Source organism: Rhinichthys klamathensis, unplaced genomic scaffold (assembly GCF_029890125.1).
Source record: "Rhinichthys klamathensis goyatoka isolate OS25496 unplaced genomic scaffold, OSU_Roscu_1.1 h1tg000438l_1, whole genome shotgun sequence".
NCBI classification, from domain to species: Eukaryota; Metazoa; Chordata; class Actinopteri; order Cypriniformes; family Leuciscidae; genus Rhinichthys; species Rhinichthys klamathensis.
The window spans coordinates 808745-823762 of NW_026606934.1; the positions used below are offsets into that span (position 1 = coordinate 808745).

At 38.9% G+C, this 15018-nt stretch overlaps 1 pseudogene; it reads right to left on the reverse strand.

Moving 5' to 3' along the window:
- Positions 1-12562: 12562 nt before the first annotated feature.
- LOC130071357 (general transcription factor II-I repeat domain-containing protein 2-like) lies at positions 12563-14375 on the reverse strand (annotated as a pseudogene).
- Positions 14376-15018: the final 643 nt, after the last annotated feature.

Genomic DNA, 15018 nt, shown 5'->3' on the forward strand with positions numbered 1-15018 from the left:
CTTATTTTATTTTATTGTGATAATATTTTTTTGGAGATTTTTTGTTATTTTTAATTTTATTTACCTTTAAATGACTAGATTTGATCAATAAATAATAAGTAATTAGTAATTTAAGCACATTCCTCACATTCCTTCAACTTAAATTCAAAATAACTCACAATTTCATGCATAACCCTTTTAATTCAGCTCAAAATATCTTACTCTCTTTGCGGACCTCTCGTGAAAATCATAGTATAACATGATATTTCATGACTCTTGCCACTAGACGGCTCTATATGGAGCTGTTCCGCTGGGTCCTAAAGTCATTTCTTTCAGTATGCATTCAGATACACATGTAGACATTATCAAAATATTTAGAATTTTAGTTTGTTTTGAGCATTTTTAGGTTTTTCTATGAAGCATTCCTCGCATTACATTCATTCCTATGGGGGTCAAATTGACCCACGAGGGAAAGATTTGTAATTTTTTTGAAATTTCAACCACAAAACTCCTCCAGTCAATTAAAAAAATTAATTGTTTAAGTGCGACAAAAGTCCTAGGGTGTTGTACCCCTCTGTTGAACACTCAATTTTTCAATGTTTGGATTAGTAGGCCTAACCAATAACCATTGGTTGGACTTAATTAACATTCATCAGCTGGCAAATGAGATGCAAATCAATCCTTCTCGTTCCAGTTGCTATACAAACCTTTTGCTCACTCGCCTCAGACAGACAATGATGACAGAGAATGCAAGGAGGGCATATACACTGCATTCAACTGTATTATTCATTATTCTGAGAAAAGTATTCAAACAAGTGCACAATCCTTTTTGCCAACATGTTGAATATACCTCATTATAAAACGTAAGATATTCAGCCTTTATCCATCATTGTGATGAATGCATCCCGCCACACTAATGTTGAAGCATCAACACGGACTGTTCAATAGCAGCTGCTTTACATTTGCATCGCTCGGAGGACATGAACAACTATTCATTATAAAACGACGTTGCAAGTGCCTTAAATAATCACTCAAAAAGACACACGTGGATGAGAGAAGCGTAACCATGTGCATTCATTCCTTCATAGAGCTTTAACAATAAACCCTGAATGTACAATCAATTCATCTACTGTTACACTCTTAATAACGCTGGGTTGTTTTAACCCAAATTTGGGTCAAATATGGACAAACCCAAATGTTGGGTTAAAAATGTAATTTACAATTTTAACCCAACTTCAACTTTCACTTTGAACTGTAATTTTTTTTATTACATTTTTAACCCAACATTTGGGTTTGTCCATATTTGACCCAAATTTCAGCATTTTTTAGAGTGTATAGGCCTACACTTGTAAATAAAACACTTATTTTAAATCCCTGTCGCTTAAAGAGCTGTATACTGTGTAAATATTGAGCTGGACGTCTTCAGCTCTCGCCTATTTGAGGGGTTTAGAGAATCTTAACATTTGCGAAGGGCTAAAACAGTTCAGACTGAACTTACTCTGTCCGACTTACAGAGTGACGCACGTCTGAGGTGAACGAGTGCATGTTCGGAGCATTTTAGGACCCAAACAAACATATTTTGAAACCTGGGGAAGTATTGATGACAGCAAAGTGGTTATCGCAGTATTCGTCCATCAGTACAATGTGTTCAATGTGCCTTTGGCCCATAGGGTGTGTTAGTGTGTAGTGCTTTAGTGTTGTATCTCATGTTAAGTTGTCTATAGTTCCCAGTCTGATGGTGTGTGGGTGCAATATAGCATTATATTAATAACACATTTCAAAGATGTCATTCTTCACCTACCATACAGCTGTGTGAACAAGCCTTGAAAAAATGACTCATACTCTTCATTAGTTGCTTCGATTGAAGGTTGTGTATTGCTTTTCTCTTGCCGTGCATGTGTGTGTGTGTGTGTGTGTGGGATCATATAAACTCAGTCAGGCTGTGCCTGTCATTCCCTGGTGGCTGGATGTCATTTTTGCCCAGTTATTTATTTTATAGATCTAATTTATTACAATTCACTCAAGCGGAATAATCCTCAGGTTTAATTAAATGATTCTTCAAACATGTTGTCAGGTCATTTGTGGAGAAAGCGGTATTGTGTTTTAATTAAATTTTCCAAAGGCACAGCCGTTCTTTAAGTAGAGAACATTTTAACGGTAACACTTTACAATAAGGTCTCATTTGTTAACATTATTTAATGCATTAACGAACTAACAATGAGCAATATGTTTATTAACATTGGTTAGTAAATAGAATTTTATATTGTTTGTTTGTGTATGTGTTCACATTGCATAAACATTACTAAATGATCAAATTAATATTAACTATATTAATAAAGGCTGTAGAACTATTGTTCATTGTTGGTTTATGTTTATGCTTTTAGTTAACTAAATTAAACCATAATGTAAAGTCTTGCCTTTTAAAAATGCAAAATAATGCACATGACCAACCTGTAATATTATGTTATATATATTATAATTAATTATGTAAAGTTGTATGTATGGATTTGTGTTTAAAAGTGGCTGGTAATGACTTTTAGTGGGACATTATCATGTAAAATAATTCCTATACCAGTGTACAAAAATATTACAGAGAAATAAATCTTATGTTTAATCTTGTGCATTCTGAGTTAAATTTAGCCTTTAACACAACTGACTAAATACTGTATTGACACATGAGAAAATCTTGATGTATAAAGATGACAAAATAAGCTTTTTCTCTTTTTTTTTGCAATCGTTTTTGTTGCAGAATGTCTCCCTCTGTTGTCCAGTTTGGGGGTTGATTTATATTTTAAAAATGATGGACTTGTGTTAGCTTTATATCGTTTGGCTGGTTTATGGATTAAGCATCATGTTCATGACCTGTAATTATTGACAATTGTAGAGAAACGTGATCAAGTATCCGCCAAACTTTTTCAGTGTTGTTATTGACAAAAATGAAGTGCATTACATTAATTTACCAAACAAATAAAGACTAATGTGTGAACAATGCTCAATTTGACTTGTGTATGTGCAATACTATGATAGTACTACTAACAGTAATACAGTAACTGAAATATTATTACAATGTTTTCTGTCAATATATGTTAAACTGTAATTTATTCCTGTGATCAAAGCTGAATTTTCAGCATCATTACTCCAGTCTTCAGTGTCACATGATCCTTCAGAAATCACTCTAATATGATGATTTGATGCTCAATTATTATTGCTGTCCAATTATTAATCATCAGTGTTGAAAACATTTTGGTGAAACATTCATTTTCTTTGATAAGTTCAAAAGTTAACTTTTGTAACATTATAAATGTCTTTACTGTCACTTTTGATCAGTTTAATGCATCATTTCTGATTGAAAATATTAATTTCTTTAAATAAAATAAAAATCGTACTAACTCCAAATGTTTGAACGGTACTATATATGATTATTTATCCAGATAAAAGTACTGTAAAATATGATCAACAATGAATACATTAAACATCAGATGAATCCCACTGTAATGAAAACTTCGTATATGTTTAGCTTCCTCATGCATTTCTCATTGTCTGACACACAATGAAACCAAAGACATTACAGTTTTTCTCAAATGCTAAAACACATTTCACAAACGTTTCCTCCATGTTCCCCAATGTCTAAACACAACACCCTTTTCTAAAGCTACATAAACAACCACACCTTCTCACTTCAAAACTCAAACTTTCACACCAAAAGAGTAGCTCGAAGCTTTCAAAAATGTAAACACTATACACATCATTACACACTACAGCAAAACAATTGAAAACACAATGCTCAATTTGTGAGAAGGTTCTTTGTTTCATAACTGCCAAAGCGTATTTTTAGAAACTTTACAGTAATGGATCTTCTTAGATCTCTGCAGAGGATTAGGCATTTAGATTTGTGAGTTTCATATGAAGAGTATAAATCTATAGTAAATTCTGCATGTACACTACTGTAACACAACTCAATGCAAAAACAGAATCTATTGCACACAACAGTACTCTTGAAAACATGATCAGGGTGTGAAGTTTTTTATTTACTTTATTCACACCACACACACCACAATCACTGTGCGGCATCGGGCCACATCACCTCATCCACATCGCAGGCTATATTGTCTCTTGCCAGGCACCGCGGGAAAAACGCCCTGGAATGGCAAATCCATCCTTGGAAGGCCTCCACTGGGATGTCAACACAGGCCAGCTCCATTGCCCTTAGGAGGTTCTCTCTAGTGTATGGTTGTCTGTCATAAACCTTCCATCTCCACGATGAGAAGAACTCCTCTGGGGTTCAGGAAAGGGGAGTAGGGTGGCAGACAGACGTTTAAAAAGTGGTTACTGTTGGTGGTGAACCACTCTCTGATTTGGTTTGTTCTGTGGAAGAGTACATTGTCCCAAAGGATCACATAAATGTGATGTGCGGGCCCAGGATGGTGTTGTTGGCGGTCCAGGAGGATGTCTTTTAGCTCCTCTAGGAAGGTGAGGAGACGTTGGGTGTTGTAAGACCCAAGGACAGCATGCCGGTGGACAAGCCCCTCCAAACCCATGGCCACACAAAGGGTAATATTACCCCCTCGTTGGACCTCAGTGATGGCTCTTTGGCCAATGATGTTACGGCCTCTTTGCCTTCGTTTCTGCAGGTTGAAGCCAGCCTCATCCAGGAAGAGGTACTCATGAGGTCTGGCCATCGCGTCCAACTGTAATATCCTCTGTGAAAATGTGAAAGTGCACAGGTGTTCAGAACAACAGTCAATCAGGTAGCACAGTATTGTCCAGAAGTAATGTAGGCCACTGAGCAACACAGTATGTCCACTAACTGTACTGTGAACATGGATGTATACTTACTTGCACATACTCGTAACCAGTGTTGGGAAGGATACTTTCAAAATGTATTTCGTTACAGAATACAGAATACATGCCCAAAAATGTAATTTGTAACGTATTCCGTTACATTACTCAATCTAAGTATTGTATTCTGAATACTTGGATTACTTCCACAAGTAATACATAATTTCCATTCAACTTTTTGCCTGCAACAATAGAATAATGACAAACAAATAATAATAATTAAAAAGAGTTTAGCTTTTAACACCTTTTACATGACACAGTTTCTTTTCTTGGCCATTGGTTAAAAGATTTTTTTTTTTTTTTTTTTACAGAAAAACACTATTTCAGTTTAAAAAAAAAGAGATTTCAGTGCTAACTTTCCTTATGTAGGCTTCTAGGTTGCTATCAAAACAGCAATCACTTGTTTAGCATTCATGTAAACATTACATTCAGTTTCATCAATCTGAATGAATTCAGTCCGATTGAAACAAAAGGTGTGCATAAACATAATGAATGGCGACTGTAGAAGGCAAAAGCCGAATCCCCGACATTTTGGGTGATCTAGAAATGGGCGGCCGGACGCATTTATTTAGGTCCAAAAAGAAGACATGTCCGGGAAAAAGAGGACGTATGGTCACCCTAACGTTAATGTCAAATGGGGCTAGTAAATCAGCACATAGGAGAATGTGAAGTCGCCCGTCAACTAAGCAGGTAGCTACTGGATATATAACTATTACTGTAATAGCAAGGTGACCAGTAAAACTACAGCAGACGACTAACGTTAATAAAAAAAATATTAAAAAAATTACTTTAAGATGCTTCTTCAGGTTGGAGATGGATTTCGTCCCCCTCCCTTCTCTTTCTTTAACGTAAAATACTGTTTAAATTTCCAAGATATAAATGCATTCTTGCTCTGCTGTTGTTCCGGCTCCATCTCTTGCTCCCGCTGCACCTCTTCCAACTCCATTGACTGATCACGCACGCAAACCGCGCATTTTTTTCGTTTTCATATTGGGGCTTCTGGGAAATTTTGAGTTGCCTTAATTTATTTAGAGAGTGAATAAACTCGAATAAACAGAGAAGTATCATCATGTAATCCATTGATTTCAACAATGTAACTGTATTCTAAATACCAACTATTTAAATTGTAACTGTAACGGAATACAGTTACTCATAATTTGTATTCTGAATACGTAACGCCGGTACATGTATTCCGTTACTCCCCAACACTACTCGTAACGTAGGTCTTTGTGTCGCGCAGAGTTGCGCTCAAAGGGAACCCTATACACCTGTTTCATCCGCATCTTTTGGCGCCGGAGAACTCGGTCTATTGTGGCCAAGCTGACATCATCAATGCTCTCAAAGTTGACATTATCGGCAATGACTTTGTCTCTGATCTCCGGGATTCTGATGAGGTTGTTCTCACGAACCATTTCCACAATGAGGGTTTCTTGTGCCGCTGTATATGGCAACCCTCCCACCTCTATGTGGTATTCTTTCAACTCTAAAGAAAGAAACATGTGTTGTCAATTGACATGTTTTACAATACAGTAACAACTGATTTGAAATCAATAGACTACTTTCACAGACTTGTAAAACTGTATTGTGACAAAGAAAGCAATAGAGTACAATACCTGTTGTGTTGTCTGAATGCCCTGATAATGGTGGCCACGGTGAACCTACTCAGGTTTGGACAGACTCTTAGTCCTGCTTCAGCCATTGTCATGCCATGGACAATGACATGGTCAATGACTGTTGCTCACATCTCGTCCGTAATGATGGTGCGAGGTTGTCTTGCTCTCCCTCTTGGCCTCCTCCTCTTCCTCGTTGGCCTCCTCCTCTCCCTTGTTGGCCTCCTCCTCTTACTCGTTGGCCTGCTCCTCTTCCTCGTTGGCCTCCTCCTCTCCCTTGTTGGCCTCCTCCTCTCCCTTGTTGGCCTCCTCCTCTTCCTCGTTGGCCTCCTCCTCTCCCTTGTTGGCCTCCTCCTCTCCCTTGTTGGCCTCCTCCTCTCCCTTGTTGGCCTCCTCCTCTTCCTCGTTGGCCTCCTCCTCTCCCTTGTTGGCCTCCTCCTCTCCCTTGTTGGCCTCCTCCTCTTCCTCGTTGGCCTCCTCCTCTCCCTTGTTGGCCTCCTCCTCTTACTCGTTGGCCTGCTCCTCTTCCTCCTCTGATTTGAACTCCTTTTCCTCGTTGGCCTGCTCCTCTTCTTCCATGGCCAGCTCTTCTCCCCTCCTCTGACTCGAATTCCTCTTCCCCTGACTCTGCCTTCATCCATTGTGTTTGTTTGGAATCTTCAGCAAACTGTGCACTCTGAACATACTTTTATACACGTGGTCACAGCATTAGCAACAAGTGTCTTCAATTTTGAGTCGTTGTGTGTAATGAATGACGCCAGGTGTGTTCATTGTGTTCAAATATTGCTGACTGTTGCAAGCATTTTGCATCACATGAGCTTTCATCTGAGAATATGAGCAGAGTTCTTTTGCAACTTGTGTTTTAGCAAGGAAAAATGTGTTAAAATTTATGAGAACGGAGGATTGTGTTTTGTGAATTGTGTCTTCATGTGAAATGTGTTTATGATATTGGAAAATGATGGCTAGATTTAGTAAATGTGTTTAGACAACTGGTCAACTGGTCATTTGACAACTGGTTACTGGTTTAGAGGATTGGCTTTTGTGTTTTAGCATTTGAGAAAAACTGTAATCAATACAGAGTTTATCATCTACAAACTAAGGCTTTGACTGTATTTTGAGTCAACAGGTGTGTGTGTGTGTGTGTGTGTGTGTGTTGAGCGAGCTCTTCCTGTCCCGATCCACCATCTGTGTGTGTGGTTTGGCTTCACTGAACCCCAGTCACACACTGCACTGTCATGCTCGCTCAGACCTTATAATAGTTCTTCTGCTAGTTTCTGTAGGTCGTCTAAGAAACAACATGTCTACATGAAGTCTATTTAAAAGAACGGCAGGTGCAAGGATGTGCTCAAATGAGTGTGTGTGATCAGTTTCGGCTTGAACACAACAGCACAGAGGTGTAAAGAGTACCTACTTGAGGAAAAGTACAGATACCTTACAGCAAAAGTGATTCCATTACAAGTTACAAGTCACCAACTCCAATCCGACTTGAGGAAAATACTTAAAGTATTTTACTCACACTGAATGTAGGCTTAAAGATGCACTAGTCCTTCACCTAAGAGACATGCCAGTGAAAATAAGAAACAGTTGATTTGTAAGATGAGAAATCATGTTTATTTTCTAAAATTAAAAATAAAACTGAGCACCTAAATATTGCAATTATAAAGGTCATTTATTGCATCTTAAACGTCTATAAACTCTCAAGTCTCAGTTAAAGGGTTAGTTCATCCAAAACTGTAAACTCTGTCAGTAATTACTCTCCCTCATGTTGTTCAACCCCGTAAGACTTTCGTTCATCTTCAGAACACAAATTAAGATATTTTTGATTAAATCTGAGAGCTGTCTCACTCCTCCATAGGCTTCTATTGTAGTTGAAACTTGCGGCCAGGAAAAGTTATTAAAGACATCGTTAAAATAGTCCGAGTGACTACAGTGGCTCAACCTTAAGATTATCAAGCGACGAGAATACTTTCTGTGCGCAAAAAACAAACAAAAATAACGACTTTATTCAACTATTTATTTTCTTCTCTGTTGGCCTCGAGATTTCGCGTAGTGTAACAGCGCAGCGCTTCTGGGTTGTACGTCACACGTAGGCTCACTATTGGCCGATGCTGGTCATGTGTGTGTGTGTGTGTGATGCGTGTGACGTACAACCTAGAAGCGCTGCGCTGTTACACTACGCGAAATCTCGAGGCCAACAGAGAAGAAAATAAATAGTTGAATAAAGTCGTTATTTTTTGCGCACAGAAAGTATTCTCGTCGCTTGATAAACGTAAGATTGAGCCACTGTAGTCACTCGGACTATTTTAACGATGTCTTTAATAACTTTCTGGGCCGGCCAGTTTCAATCCCTTAAGAAGCCTATGGAGGAGTGATCCAGCTCTCAGATTTAATCAGAAATATCTTAATTTGTGTTCTGAAGATGAACGAAAGTCTTACGGGGTTGAACAACATGAGGGAGAGTAATTACTGACAGAGTTTACATTTTGGGGTGAACTATCCCTTTAAGCTCAAGTGCACAAAAAGGTCATTAGTAAACCAACATCCTTCAAAAAGGTATCATCAATATAGTGGATACATAAAATAATGTTCAGCAAAGTCTACTTGCACTGCGAGCTGGTTTGAGCCTCATCATGTCCTCATCTCCTAAATCAAACACCAGTGATTCAGAAACTTATGCTAATGCTAATGCCAATAGTTCACGTAAAGCAGCGTTGTGGACCAGTATGGGTGAGTAAAGGCGAAACACACAAGATATAGTTCCTTCGACGGCGATAACGCTTCTTTATAGCAGAAACTGCAGCAGATAAAGTTAGTGTCATGCAGAATGTCATGTGTAATTGCATTACTCTTCACAAATGTATTGGAGTAAAAAGTACATTTGCTTGTTCAAAAATGTAGTCAAGAGAGTAAAAGTTTCTAACGTATTTGCCAAAAAGATACTTAAGTAATAATTACATTTACGCTGCAACAGCACGACTCATTTTACTGTGGATTTATGAAATAAAACAATGTGGGGGAAACATCAGTGGCGCAAAATGGCTAGAGATATTCATCTTTTGAAACAAAACTTGAGCGAAGTCCCCAGAGGATTATGCATCTTTATTGTAAATCTGAGTCATCTGCGCTGAGATGAACAACTTCTCTCCCTCTGAGCTCCTCTAGTCATTTAGTTCATGCAAACATTCAGTGGGAGATCATTTGTTTTAATTCTTGTGTTTAAAAAAAAAAACAAGCCGCTATGTTTGACTCATTGTAATTACCCAGCCAATATGGGTATGAAAATGCTGAAGAACTGGACCCTATAGGATTGTCCACGGACTGTCTGAAAAGAGTATAATAGAGTGACTGACTAGATGTCCAAAATTCGCTAGATTTCTTTTAGTCACTTAAGGGGTCTGAAGTCGCTAATAGTTGGCAAAACATGTCTAGGTTATGTTTGGCATTTGTTTTCAGCCCAAACTGCAATAAAAAAATGGTAATATTTAAGTTAAATACAATTTAATATTGCTGAATCATCCTACATTCATTTATACCAACAGAACTAAATATTATGAGTTACAGTGTTTTACAATTGCTAACATGTCGCGCAATATAGTCACATGTTCAAAACTCTAAACACAATCAGCACAACATCGGTCTTCTGTGAATTCAATTCAATTCAATTAAAATTGATTTGTATAGCGCTTTTCACAATACATATTGTTTCAAAGCAGCATCACAGAAAGTGCATTTCAGAAATGTACATAGAAGAATATAGTTAGTTAATCATCATGTATTAATTTAGGGCATAACATATCGCCGGCGTTGAGTCGTCTCTTCACAGGCGTCGAGTCGTCTCATCGCAGGTGTTGGGGCATCTGAAGTCTCCGTGAGAGTCTGGATACAAACTGGAGCTGACGAACGCTATTTATCTCGGGACTAGCGTCCCGAGATAACAGCAGAAAAGCAGATGGGAAATAATTAGCGTAGCTGCTGTTCATAATATTAATGCATTCGATCTGATTCAACAATAGAAGGTAAGCATTATGTGAATGCTTGGCTAAAGAGATGCGTCTTTAATCTAGTTTTGAACTGGGAGAGCGAGTCTGAGCCACGAACAGTATCAGGAAGGCTATTCCAGAGTTTAGGAGCTAAATGTGAGAACGCCCTCCCTCCTTTAGTGGACTTAGATATCCTAGGAATGACCAGAAGCCTCGAATTTAGTGATCTTAAAGAACGCAATGGATTGTAGGGCGATAGAAGGTCCATTAAATACACAGGAGCTAAACCATTTAGGGCTTTATAGGTCAGTAGTAGTACTTTGTAATTGATACGGAACTTAATAGGTAACCAGTGCAGAGATGATAGAATCGGTGTTATATGGTCATATTTTCTTGACCTAGTAGGCAAGGCAAGGCAAGGCAAGTTTATTTATATAGCACATTTCATACACAATGGCAATTCAAAGTGCTTTACATAAAAAAAATCAAAAGAAATAGGAATAATTAAAACAGTTAAGAATAAAGAGATTAAAATAATCAAAGGAAATAAGAATAATTAAAGCAGTTTAGAATAAAGAATAAAATAAAATACAGTACAAACAGTCGGACACAGTGGCACAGTGCTCATTCAGTAAATGCATAGCTAAACAGAAGTGTCTTGAGTCTGGATTTGAATGTGACTACTGTAGGAGCACATCTGATCTCCTCTGGAAGCTGGTTCCAGCTGCGGCTGGCATAATAGCTAAAAGCAGACTCACCATGCTTAGAGCGAACCCTTGGTATTTCTAGCTGATGTGATCCTAATGATCTGAGTGATCTGTTGGGTTTATATTCAGTGAGCATATCTGCAATGTATTTAGGTCCTAGGCCATTAAATGATTTATATACCAGTAATAATACTTTAAAATCAATCCTAAATGTAACTGGGAGCCAGTGTAAAGACCTGAGGACTGGTGTGATGTGTTCATATTTTCTGGTTCTGCTCAGAATCCTGGCAGCAGCGTTCTGTATGAGCTGCAACTGTCTTATGGTCTTTTTAGGAAGGCCAGTGAGGAGTCCATTACAGTAATCCACCCTGCTGGTGATGAAAGCATGCACAAGTTTCTCTAAGTCTTGACTGGAAACAAAGCATCTAATTCTTGCAATATTTTTCAGATGATAGTATGCTGATTTAGTTATTGATTTGATATGACTACTGAAACTAAGGTCTGACTCTAGAGACACACCCAGATTCCTCACTTGATTTTTAGTTGTTAGACCCCTAGCGTCAAGGTATGCATTCACCTTGAGAACTTCATCTTTGTTGTTACTTTCGAAAGTAAGAACTCTAGCGGCTGCATTTTGCACTAACTGTAGCTTGTTTATTGAGGATGCAGGACAACCAGCTAATAAAGCATTACAGTAATCTAGTCTCGAGGTCATGAATGCATGAACTAACTTTTCTGCATCAGAAACAGATAGCATGTTACGTAATTTAGCAATGTTTCTAAGGTGGAAAAAGGCAGTTCTTGTAACATATGAAATATGATTTTCGAAAGACAAGTTGCGGCCTAGTATAACACCCAGGTCTTTTACTGTAGAGCAGGGGTGTCAAAGTCAAATGGACGGAGGGCCAAATAAAAAATTTAGCTACAAGCCGAGGGCCGGACTGTTCGAATGTTCATTGAAAATTTTTTAAATGACGCATATAGTCTAGTGAACCTAATTGAACCTACTGAAAACCTAACAAATATATTCCAATATGATCAGATAAATAAAGCAATATTTTCTTATGGCTCTGTCAGTAATCTTTAATTTTCAACAGACACAAAAGACAAATTTCCTTTATATAAAAATCCCCATAACATGAACATTAAATGAAAGAAACCGGTATTCAAGGCACCATCAGTAGCCTATATTTTCTATTTTAGCAAAAGTGGGCTAAATTTACTTCAAAGAAAAAAACAATAATAGCAATTTTCTATCATCCACTCAACTGAAATATTTTTAAAATATAATTGGATTGAAATACAATAAAATAAAGTGCAGAAATCTATTAATCAAAAACAACACTTTGTTTAAGGAGAAGTAACATGCAGTGAAAACAAATATTAAACTTTAACTTTTAAACTTGAACTGAGTAAAAACTCTAAATATGTGATTGCACAGTAATGTTCACTTGTTTGAGGTTGAGGGTGATACTTGGTGGTGTCCCATCTTTTCCACAAGTTCATCAATGTTCGGGGTAAGGCTCTGAGCTGAGGAAATCCTCAGAATTGAGTGGAGGTGTTCAGCAGTAAGTCGACTTCTGTGTGATGTTTTGTTCAGGTTCATCAAAGAAAACAGTTGTTCACACAGGTATGTGCTGCCAAACATAGACAACGTTTGAGCAGCCTGGATGCGCAGCTGGGGCATTGTGTCGGGGAGGAAACGGGCGAACTCCGCAGCACCCACTGCCGCATATTTTGCCCTCAGTGCATCATTGCATTGGAGGTCAATCAACTCCATTTGGAGGTTTGGTGGTAAGCTTTCCATGTCAACAGCAAATGGGTTACCGAGCAGTTCCAACCTGCTTTTTTGTGCTTCAAAGTCAGCAAATAAGCGTCGAAAGTCAGCGGCAAGCATACCTATTTTATCAGCCAACTGTGCGCTCGGGAACGCACTGGTAGAGAGCTTCTCTTTCATGGTCTGGCAGCTGGGAAAGTAGCTCAAATTTTTTTTCCGCATCTGCGTCTCCCACAGAGTCAGTTTGGTTTTAAATGCCTTCACTGTACTGTACATATCAGAGATGACACGATCCCGACCCTGCAGCTGCAAGTTCATTGCATTCAGATGACTCGTAATGTCACACAGAAAAGCCATTTCACACAGAAAAATTTCGTCTCGGAGTTGTGTTGTGTCTTTCCCTTTGCTGTCCAAGAACAGACAAATCTCCTCACGAAGCTCGAAACATCTTTGAAGCACCTTTCCCTGGCTTAGCCATCGCACCTCTGTGTGATAAGGCAAATCACCATGCTCCGTTTCTAACTCCGTCAGAAATGCCTTGAACTGGCGGTGATTCAAACCTTTGGCTCTGATAAAGTTAACTGTGCGCGTGATGATGCTCATTACATGCTCCATTTTCAAGGCTTTACCGCACAACGCTTCCTGGTGTATGATACAATGATAAGCTGTCAGCTCACCTGTCGCGTTTTCCTCTTGCATCTTTTCCCGTATCTTCGCCACCAGTCCGCTCCTGTGTCCACACATCGCAGGTGCTCCGTCGGTTGTCAAACCCACGAGTTTTTCCCAAGGCAGCTCCATCTCATTTACACATCTTGACACCTCTTCATACAAATCATGCCCCGTAGTTGTGCCATGCATAGGACGTAAAGCCAAAAACTCCTCTGTCACGCTTAGGCTGGAGTCCACTCCGCGGATGAAAATTGACAACTGGGCAATGTCAGAAATGTCGGTGCTCTCATCCACAGCCAAAGAATATGCAATGAAATCTTTTCCCTTTTTCACAAGCTGCTCTTTTAGATTGATGGTCTACTCTCTCGGCAATGGTGTTTCTGCTCAGACTCACATTTAAAAAGAGTTGCCTTTTTTCTGGGCAAACTTCGTCACAAACTTTAATCATGCAGTTTTTGATGAAATCCCCCTCCGTAAATGGCCGGGCTGATTTAGCGATCTCTTCTGCCAAAATAAAACTGGCCTTGACAGCAGCCTGGCCTTGTGATTTGGCTTTTTTGAACAGAGCCTGTCGAGATTTGAGGCCTCGTTTTAATTCCTCTGCCTTTTGTAGCCTTTGTTCCATGTCCATATTCTTGTTTTTGTCCGCGTGTTTCGTTTCATAATGTCGTCTCAGATTATACTCTTTCAGTACCGCCACACTTTCTCCACACAGAAGACACACAGGTTTTCCAGCTACCTCCGTGAACATATACTCCGACTCCCACCTTGTTTGAAACCCCCGGTTCTCAGTGTCCACCTTCTGTTTTGCCATTTTTGATGGGTATCTGAAAGTTAATTTTACTGTGATGCTGACGACTGCTGTGCCAATAAATATTGAAATGAAGCAGCCTACTGCTCGGTGCGTCACCGTTGCATTGTGGGAAATGTAGTATTGGTGCGTGTAAAAGATCTGCGGGCTGCCGGCTTGCTGCGGTCTGCGGGCCGGTTCTAATAATAAATCAAGATCATCCCAGGGGCCGTAAAAAACCTTCCCGCGGGCCGGATGTGGCCCGCGGGCCTTGACTCTGACATATGTGCTGTAGAGGATAAGGTAACAGGACATCCTTCTAAATTAAAGTTGTATTGTAAGAGATTTTGTGGGTAGTTTTTTGGACCAATAAGTAATACCTCCGTTTTATCTGGATTTAATAGCAGGAAATTACACGTCATCCAGCAATTTATATCTTTAAGACATTCTGTCAATTTTGATGAGTTAGTGTTTTCATCTGGTCGTGATGAAATATATAATTGAGTGTCATCAGCATAGCAGTGGAAATTAATTCCATGTTTTCTTATAATATTACCAAGTGGCAGCATATATATTGAGAATAGCAGAGGGCCTAACACCGATCCTTGCGGCACTCCATAGTCTACTGACGTTATCTTCGATTTTTTCCCCATTTAAACAAACAAAA